This window comes from Triticum urartu, chromosome 2 (genome assembly GCF_003073215.2).
Source record: "Triticum urartu cultivar G1812 chromosome 2, Tu2.1, whole genome shotgun sequence".
Lineage (NCBI taxonomy): Eukaryota > Viridiplantae > Streptophyta > Magnoliopsida > Poales > Poaceae > Triticum > Triticum urartu.
The window spans coordinates 147,988,340-147,998,052 of NC_053023.1; positions in this window are offsets into that span (position 1 = coordinate 147,988,340).

Consider the following 9,713-nt stretch of genomic DNA (forward strand, 5'->3'; position numbering starts at 1 on the left):
CCAAGGTATCAATCCAGTAGGAGGCCACGCATGAGTCCCTCGCACCTACACAAACAAATAAACACCTCGCAACCAACGCGATAAAGGGGTTGTCAATCCCTTCATGGTCACCTACGAGAGTGAGATCTGATAGATATGATAAGATGATATTTTTGGTATTTTCATGATAAAGAGAAATAAAGATGCAACTAAAATAAATGGAAAAGGAAATAACTAAGTATTGGAAGATTAATATGATGGAAAATAGACCCGGGGGCCATAGGTTTCACTAGAGGCTTCTCTCTAGAGCATAAGTACTACGGTGGCTGAACAAATTACTGTTTAGCAATTGACGGAATTGATCATAGTTATGAGAATATCTAGGTATGATCATGTATATAGGCATCACGTCCAAGACAAGTAGACCGACTCCTGCCTGCATCTACTACTATTACTCCACACATCGACCGCTATCCAGCATGCATCTAGAGTATTAAGTTCAAGAGAACAGAGTAACGCTTTAAGCAAGATGACATGATGTAGAGGGATAAACTCATGCAATATGATATAAACCCCATCTTGTTATCCTCGATGGCAACAATACAATACGTGCCTTGCTGCCCCTACAGTCACTAGGAAAGGACACCGCAAGATTGAACCCACAGCTAAGCACTTCTCCCATTGCAAGAAAGATCAATCTAGTGGGCCAAACCAAACTGATAATTCTAAGACACTTGCAAACATAACCAATCATACATAAAAGAATTCAGAGAAGATTCAAATATTGTTCATAGATAAACTTGATCATAAACCCACAATTCATCGGTCTCAATAAACACACCGCAAAAGAAGATTACATCGAATAGATCTCCACAAGAGAGGGGGAGAACTTTGTATTGAGATCCAAAAAGAGAGAAGAAGCCATCTATCTAATAACTATGGACCCATAGGTCTGAAGTAAACTACTCACACTTCATCGAAGAGGCTATGGTGTTGATGTAGAAGCCCTCCATGATCGATACCCCCTCCGGCGGAGCTCCGGAAAAGGCCCCAAGATGGGATCTCGTGGATACAGAAAGTTACGGTGGTGGAATTAGGGTTTTGGCTCCGTATCTGGTAGTTTGGGGGTACGTAGGTATATATAGGAGGAAGGAGTACGTCGGTGGAGCAACAGGGGGGCCATGAGGGTGGAGGGCGCGCCTGGGGGGGTAGGCGCGCCCCCCTACCTCGTGCCTTCCTGGTTGATTGCTTGACGTAGGGTCCAAGTCCTCTGGATCATGTTCGTTCCAAAAATCATGTTCCCGAAGGTTTCATTCCGTTTGGACTCCGTTTGATATTCTTTTTCTGTGAAACCCTAAAATAGGCAAAAAAAACAGCAATTCTGGGCTGGGCCTCCGGTTAATAGATTAGTCCTAGAAATACTATAAAAGTGTATAATAAAGCCCAGTAATGTCCAAAATAGGATATAATATAGCATGGAACAATAAAAAATTATAGATACATTGGAGACATATCAATACCGGCGAAAGGTGCGCGGTATTAGAGAGGCTAGCAATGGTGGAAGGGTGAGAGTGCGTATAATCCATGGACTCAACATTAGTCATAAAGAACTCACATACTTATTGTGAAAATCTACAAGTTATCAAAGCAAAATATTACGCGCATGCTCCTAAGGGGATAGATTGGTAGGAAAAGATCATCGCTCGTCCCCGACCACCACTCGTAAGGAAGGCAATCAATAAATAAATCATGCTCCGACTTCGTCACATAATGGTTCACTATACGTGCATGCTACGAGAATCACAAACTTCAACACAAGTATTTCTCAAATTCACAACTACTCAACTAGCATGACTCTAATATTACCATCTCCATATCTCAAAACAATTATCAAGTATCAAACTTCTCATTGTATTCAATGCACTTGCATGAAGGTTCTTATTATTGCCATGTTGTTCTAAAGGACTCTCAAAATAATATAAGTGAAGCACAAGAGAACAATAGTTTCTATAAAACAAAACCACCACTGTTCTCTAAAAGATATAAGTGAAGCACTAGAGCAAAAACTATATAGCTCAAAAGATATAAGTGAAGCACATAGAGTATTCTAATAAATTCCCAATCATGTGAGTCTCTCTCAAAAGGTGTGTACATCAAGGATGATTGTGGTAAACTAAAAATCAAAGACTCAAATCATACATGACGCTCCAAGCAAAACACATATCATGTGGTAAATAAAAATATAGCTCCAAGTAAAGTTACCGATAGACAAAGACGAAAGAGGGGATGCCTTCCGGGGCATCCCCACGCTTAGGCTTTTTTGTGTCCTTGAATTTTACCTTGGGGTGCCATGGGCATCCCCAAGCTTAGGCTCTTTCCACTCTTTGTTCCATAATCCATCAAATCATTACCCAAAACTTAAAAACTTTACAACACAAAACTCAAAATAGAAAATCTCGTGAGCTCCGTTAGCGAAAGAAAACAAAACACCACTTCAAGGCACTGTAATGAACTCATTCTTTATTTATATTGGTGTTAAACCTACTGTATTACAACTTCTCTATGGTTTATAAACTCTTTTACTAGCCATAGATTCATCAAAATAAGCAAACAACACAAGAAAAACAGAATTTGTCAAAAACAGAACGGTCTGTAGTAATCTGTAGCTAACACAAGTTCTGGAACCCCAAAAATTCTAAAATAAATTTATGGGCGTGAGGAATTTATCTATTAATCATCTTCAAAAAGAATTAACTAAATAGCACCTTCCAAATAAAAATGGCAGCAATTCTCGTGAGCGCTATACTCTCTTTGTTTTTACAGCAAGCTTAAAAAGACTTTCCCCAAGTCTTCCCAACGGTTCTACTTGGCACAAACACTAATTAAACATAAAAAACACAACCAAAACATATGATAGATAAATTATTTATTACTAAACAGGAGAAAGAATCAAGGAATAAAAATAAAATTGGGTTGCCTCCCAACAAGCGCTATCGTTTAACGCCCCTAGCTAGGCATAAAAGCGAAGATAGATCTAGGTATTGCCATCTTTGGTTTTAGGGAAGAAAAGAGCAAACTTATTATCTATGGCATTAATATTTCTATTTTGATAAAGCACATGGTTGTTAATGGTAGAAGAAAGATTAAGCATTTTACGGAAATTTGCATCTAAGCTAGCTTTCATCTCTTTGATAGATTCGTTTTGATAAGAGAGAAAAAGAGATGTGGATTCAACTTTCTCATTCATGGGGTGCCCAAATATGGTTTTCATCTTTTCATAAGTATCTACGGCATCTCCTTCAAGAAAACCTTCTTCAAAAATAGAATCTAGGACATGCTTAAACGAAGAAGGTAGGGCAATATAAAAGCTCTTTAAGTAAACTTCAATTTGGTATTGGGGCACATAGCTGGCCCGGATCCTTAATAGTCTATCCCAAGCATCTTTCAAAGATTCATCAAGTAAATAACGAAAAATTCCGGAATCATCTTCTTCAAAATTATTAAGATTCTCATTGATAACTTCGGTAGGTATTTCCATAGCATCATTTTTTATGAGTTTAGAGAGAATAGAAGGATTGTCAAAAGTACTAAAACTAGGGAGAGGACCCCCAACCCTTTTTGATTTCGACATGGCGAAAGAAAGGAGAGCGGAAAAGAGGGAAAATAAAATGGCAAGGGTGAACTGGGGGAGAGGAAAACGAGAGGCAAATGGCAAATAATGTAATGCGAGGGATAAGAGTTTGTGATGGGTACTTGGTATGTCTTGACTTGACTTGACTTGACTTGGCCGGAATCTCCTCGGCAACGATGCCAGAAATCCTTCTTGCTACCTCTTGAGCACTGTGTTGGTTTTCCCTTGAAGAGGAAAGGGTGATGCAGTAAAGCAGCATAAGTATTCCCCTCAGTTTTTGAGAACCAAGGTATCAATCCACTAGGAGATCACGCTCAAGTCCCATGCACCTACGCAAACAAATAAGAACCTCGCAACCAACGCGAAAAAGGGGTTGTCAATCCCTACACGGTCACTTACGAGAGTGAGATCTGATAGATATGATAAGATAATATTTTTGGTAGTTTTATGATAAAGAGAAATAAAGATGCAAGGTAAAATAAAAGGCAATAGAAATAACTGAGTATTGGAAGATTAATATGATGGAAGATAGACCCGGGGGCCATAGGTTTCACTAGTGGCTTCTCTCAAGAGCATAAGTATTACGATGGGTAAACGAATTACTGTCGAGTAATTGATAGAATTGAGCATAGTTATGAGAATATCTAGGTATGATCATGTATATAGGCATCACGTTCGAGACAAGTAGCCAACTCCTGCGTGCATCTACTACTATTACTCCACACATCGACCGCTATCCAGCATGCATCTAGAGTATTAAGTTCAAGAGAATAGAGTAATACTTTATGGAAGATGACATGATGTAGAGGGATAAACTCGTGCTATATGATATAAACCCCATATTTTTATCCTCGATGGAAACAATACAATACGTATCGGTTCCCTTTCTGTCACTGGGATCGAACACCGCAAGATTGAACCCAAAGCTGAGCACTTCTCCCATTGCAAGAAAGATCAATCTAGTAGGCCAAACCAAACTGATAATTCGAAGAGACTTGCAAAGATAAACCAATCATACATAAAAGAATTCAGAGGAGAATCAAATATTGTTCATAGATAAAATGGATCGTAAACCCACAATTCATCAGATATCGACAAACACACCGCAAAACAAGATTAAATCGAATAGATCTCCAAGAGAATCGAGTAGAACTTTGTATTGAGATCCAAAGAGAGAGAAGAAGCCATCTAGCTAATAACTATGGACCCGAAAGTCTGAAGTAAACTACTCACACATCACCGGAGAGGCCATGGAGTTGATGTAGAGGCCCTCTGTGATCAATGCCCCCTACGGTGGAGCTCCGAAAAAGGCCTCGAGATGGGATATCTCGAGTATAGAAGGTTGCGGTGGTGGAATTAGGTTTTCGTGGTGCTCCTGGATGTTTGGGGGGTATGTGGATATATATAGGAGGAAGAAGTACGTCGGTGGAGCATTGGAGGGCCCACGAGGGTGGAGGGAGCGCCCAGGGGGTAGGCGTGCACCCTGCCTCTTGCCTTCCTCCCTTGTTTCTTGACGGTCACTCCAAGTCTCCTGGATCACGTTTGTTGAGAAAATCACGTTCCCAAAGGTTTCATTCCGTTTGGACTCTGTTTGATATTCCTTTTCTTCGAAACCCTAAAATAGGCAAAAAAACAACAATTTGGGTTGGGCCTCTGAATAGTAGGTTAGTCCCAAAAATGATATAAAAGTGTAAAATAAAGCCCATTAACATCCAAAATAGATAATATAATAGCATGGGGCAATCAAAAAATATAGATACGTTGGAGATGTATCACTGCACATCCGCGATGTTGAAGGGCTAAGGAAGACCGGAAGCGTGGAGGCAAGGCTCGAAGCAATGGAGCAGCAAGTCTTCAAGTGCCAAGGGACGGTGGAACGTGGAGTCAACGCCAATCACTTTTTGATCACGGAATTTACCCTTGACCACAAGCTTGACACCAAGAACATTGGAGAGGCTATCTTCAAGCTTCATGAGAAAATCGAGCATCTCAAAGCCCAGATCTATGACCTGCAAAACCAAAATTGTGAGTATGAATATAGATTTAAGAGGATGAGTTTGGCTGTAGATTTGAGGATCCCAAAGACTCGTTCATCTTTTTAAGATGGTGAACCTATGCCTTGGAAGATAGAGGATAATATTATTTCATCATCAACAACTCCATCATCACCACCTTCGAAGAAAGAGATGTAATTATATGGGTAAGGGCACTCCCCTTGGCTTGTGCCAAGCTTGGGGGAGGTGTCCCGGTATTGTATCACCATCATATCTTTACCTTTATCATTTTTCTTAGTTCGATCATTTTGGTTATATCTTGATCTAGTAGAGTCAAAGTTTTTAGTATGATCTAGCTTTGAGTTTTTCCTTTGAGATCTATCTATGTAATCGAGTCCGTGAGTCATATAATAAAGAATAGTTTTGAGTTGAGGGATTTGTCTTTCTTTCTATGATCTTGAGGGAATAAGAAAAAGAAAGAAATAAAAGAAGTAAAAAGATTATATAATGACCTTATGGAAAGTGATGACTTCACATATAAGAAGTATGATGAATAAAATTTGTTGGGAGTTGATAAACATAGTTTTGGTCATTGTTGCAATTAATAGGAAGTAATAAAGAAAGAGAGGTTTCACATATAAATATATTATCTTGGACATCTTTTGTGATTGTGAGCACTCATTAAAATATGACATGCTAAAAAGTTGATGTTGGACAAGGAAGACAACATAATGGGTTATGTTTTCTTATATCCAAATAGAAGTTATATTGCCATGGATCCTCCAACATGTTGAGCTTGTTTTCCTCTTCTGCTAGCCAAATCTTTTGCACCAAGTAGAGATACTACTTGTGCATCCAAACATCCCTTAAACCAGTTTTGTCATGAGAGTCCATCATACCTACCTATGGATTGAGTAAGATCCTCCAAGTAAGTTGTCATCGGTGCAAGCAATAAAAAATGCTCTGTAAATATTTATGATCTTTTAGTGTGAAGAAAATAGGCTTTATACGAACTTGTGATATGAAAGAAATAAAAGTGACAGACTACATAATAAAGTTCTTTATCATAAGCTGCAATATAAAGTGACGTCCTTTTGCATTAAGATTTTGTGCATCCAACCATAAAAGCGCATGACAACCTCCGCTTCCCTCTGTGAAGGGCATATATTTTACTTTTATCTTCTATCCTTATACAAGAGTCATGTTGATCTTCACCTTTCCTTTTTATACTTTTTATTTTTGGAAAGCACTATGTGTTGGTGAAAGATCCAGATATATATATCCACTCGGATGTAGGTTATCATAAAGTATTACTGTTGACATTACCCTTGAGATAAAAGGTTGGGAGGCGAAACTAAAAGCCCCTATCTTTCTCCGTGTCCGATTGAGGCTTTGAACCCATAGGTATCGCGTGAGTGTTAGCAATTGTACTAAAAGATAGTTGATTATGTGGACTTGCTATACAAAATCTCTTTGATACGTCTCCGTCGTATCTATAATTTTTTTATTGTTCCATGCCATTATTCTACAACTTCCATATACTTTTGGCAACTTTTTATACTATTTTTGGGACTAACATATTGATCCAGTGCCCAGTGTCAGTTCCTGTTTGTTGCCTGTTTTTTGTTTCGCAGAAAATCCATATCAAACGGAGTCCAAACGAGATAAAAACGGACGAAGAATAATTTTGGAATATTTGTGAAATATGGGAAGAAAATCATCATGAGACGGTGCCCGAGGAGGCCACGAGGCTAGGGGGCCCTGACCCTCATGGGCCCCCCGTAAGGCGGTTGCTGCTCTTCTTTGGCCGCAAGAAAGTTAATTTTCGGGAAAAAAATGATGCGAAGGTTTCAATCCAATCAGAGTTACGGATCACTAGATATATAAGAAACGGTGAAAGGGCAGAATCCGAGAACGCAGAAACAGAGAGAGACAGAGAGACAGACCCAATCTCGGAGGGGCTCTCGCCCCTCCCATGCCATTGAGGCCATGGACTAGAGGGGAAACCCGTCAAGGAAGAAGAATAAGGAGGGGGGCTCTCTCCCCCTCGCTTCCGGTGGCGCCGGAGCACCGTCGGGGGCCATCATCATCACCGCAATCTACACCAACACCTCCGCCATCTTCACCAACATGTCCATGAACTTCCCCCCTCTATCTACAATGGTCCACTCTCCCGCAACCCGCTGTACCCTCTACTTGAACATGGTGCTTTATGCTTCATATTATTATCCAATGATGTGTTGCCATCCTATGATGTCTGAGTAGATTTTCGTTGTCCTGTCGGTGATTGGTAAATTACTATGATTGGTTTAATTTGCTTGTGGTTATGTTGCTGTCCTTTGGTGCCCATCATATGAGCGTGCGCGTGGATCACACCATAGGGTTAGTTATATGTTGATAGGACTATGTATTGGAGGGCAAGAGTGACAGAAGCTTCAACCTAGCATAGAAATTGATGCATACGGGATTGAAGGGGGGCCAATATATCTTAATGCTATGGTTGGGTTTTACCTTAATGAACGTTAGTAGTTGTGGATGCTTGCTAATAGTTCCAATCATAAGTGCATAGAATTCCAAGTCAGGGATTACATGCTAGCAGTGGCCTCTCCCACATAAAACTTGCTATCGGTCTAGTAAAGTAGTCAATTGCTTATGGACAATTTCGCAACTCCTACCACCACTTTTACACACTCGCTATACTAACTTTATTGTTTCTTTATCTAAACAGCCCCTACTTTTTATTTACGCACTCTTTATTATCTTGCAAACCTATCCAAAAACACCTACAAAGTACTTCTAGTTTCATACTTGTTCTAGGTAAAGCCAACGTTAAGCGTGCGTAGAGTTGTATCGGTGGTCGATAGAACTTGAGGGAATATTTGTTCTACATTTAGCTCCTTGTTGGGTTCGACACTCTTACTTATCGAAAGAGGCTACAATTGATCCCCTATACTTGTGGGTTATCAAGACCTTTTTCTGGCGCCGTTGCCGGGGAGCCATAGCGTGGGGTCAATATTCTCGTGTGTGCTTGTTTGCTTTATCACTAAGTAATTTTTATTTGCTGTTCTAAGTTGTTCTCTATCTTTAGTTATGGATATGGAACACGAAATACCAAAAAAATTAGGTGTACCTGCTACTCATGGAGATGGGGAACCTCCTAAAACCCTTGATGCTGGTTATGTGAAAAATATTATGTACTAATTTGATAATCCTGAGAAAACCCCCATTCAATTATGTAATGGGAGACACGTTGGATCAATGTGAATACTTTAGGGATTATCGCTTGACTCAAAAAGGGAAACTATTATGGGATCAAATTTATATGTTGCATTGGTATGCTCGGGAACTATGCTTGAGATATGATTATACTTGTTGCTCTAGGATGAAGGCTCCAAACCTTCCCTTTTCATGCAAATTTAATGATAATGAAACCTTGGCTTCTTATTCTAGAGGTATATATGATTACTATGATGTGGAACGAATAGAAGAATTTGTTGCTTTCATGGGTGCTTATGAAATTGAATCTTTGTTTAAAGAGTGTGAAAATTTTGATGATTCAGTTTATAGACCTGAAAATTTAGCTATCCTTAAATATTGCTATGAGAATTATGAATTCAATTCTGATATTGATGATTTTATTGAGAGAGTCTCCGCTGTCCAAGAAGAGACTAATATTTTGCAGGAGTCTATGGAAGAAGAAATTAATGACATTGTGAGCTCATTGGATGAAAAAGATGAGGAGGAGAGCAAAGAACAAAAGGAGGAAGAGCGGATTGATCACCCGTGCCCACCTTCTAATGAGAGTAACTCTTCAACTCATACGTTGTCTAATTTCCCTTCGTGCTTACCGAAGGATGAATGCTATGATGATTGTTATGATCCCGTTGATTCTTTTGAAGTATCCCTTTTTGATGATGCTTGTTATGCTTGTGGCCAAGATGCCAATATGAATTATGCTTATGGAGATGAACTTGCTATAGTTCCTTATGTTAAACATGTAATTGTTGCTATTGCACCCACGCATGATAGTCCTATCATCTTTTTGAATTCTCCCAACTACACTATATCAGAGAAGTTTACCCTTATTAAGGATTATATTGATGGGTTGT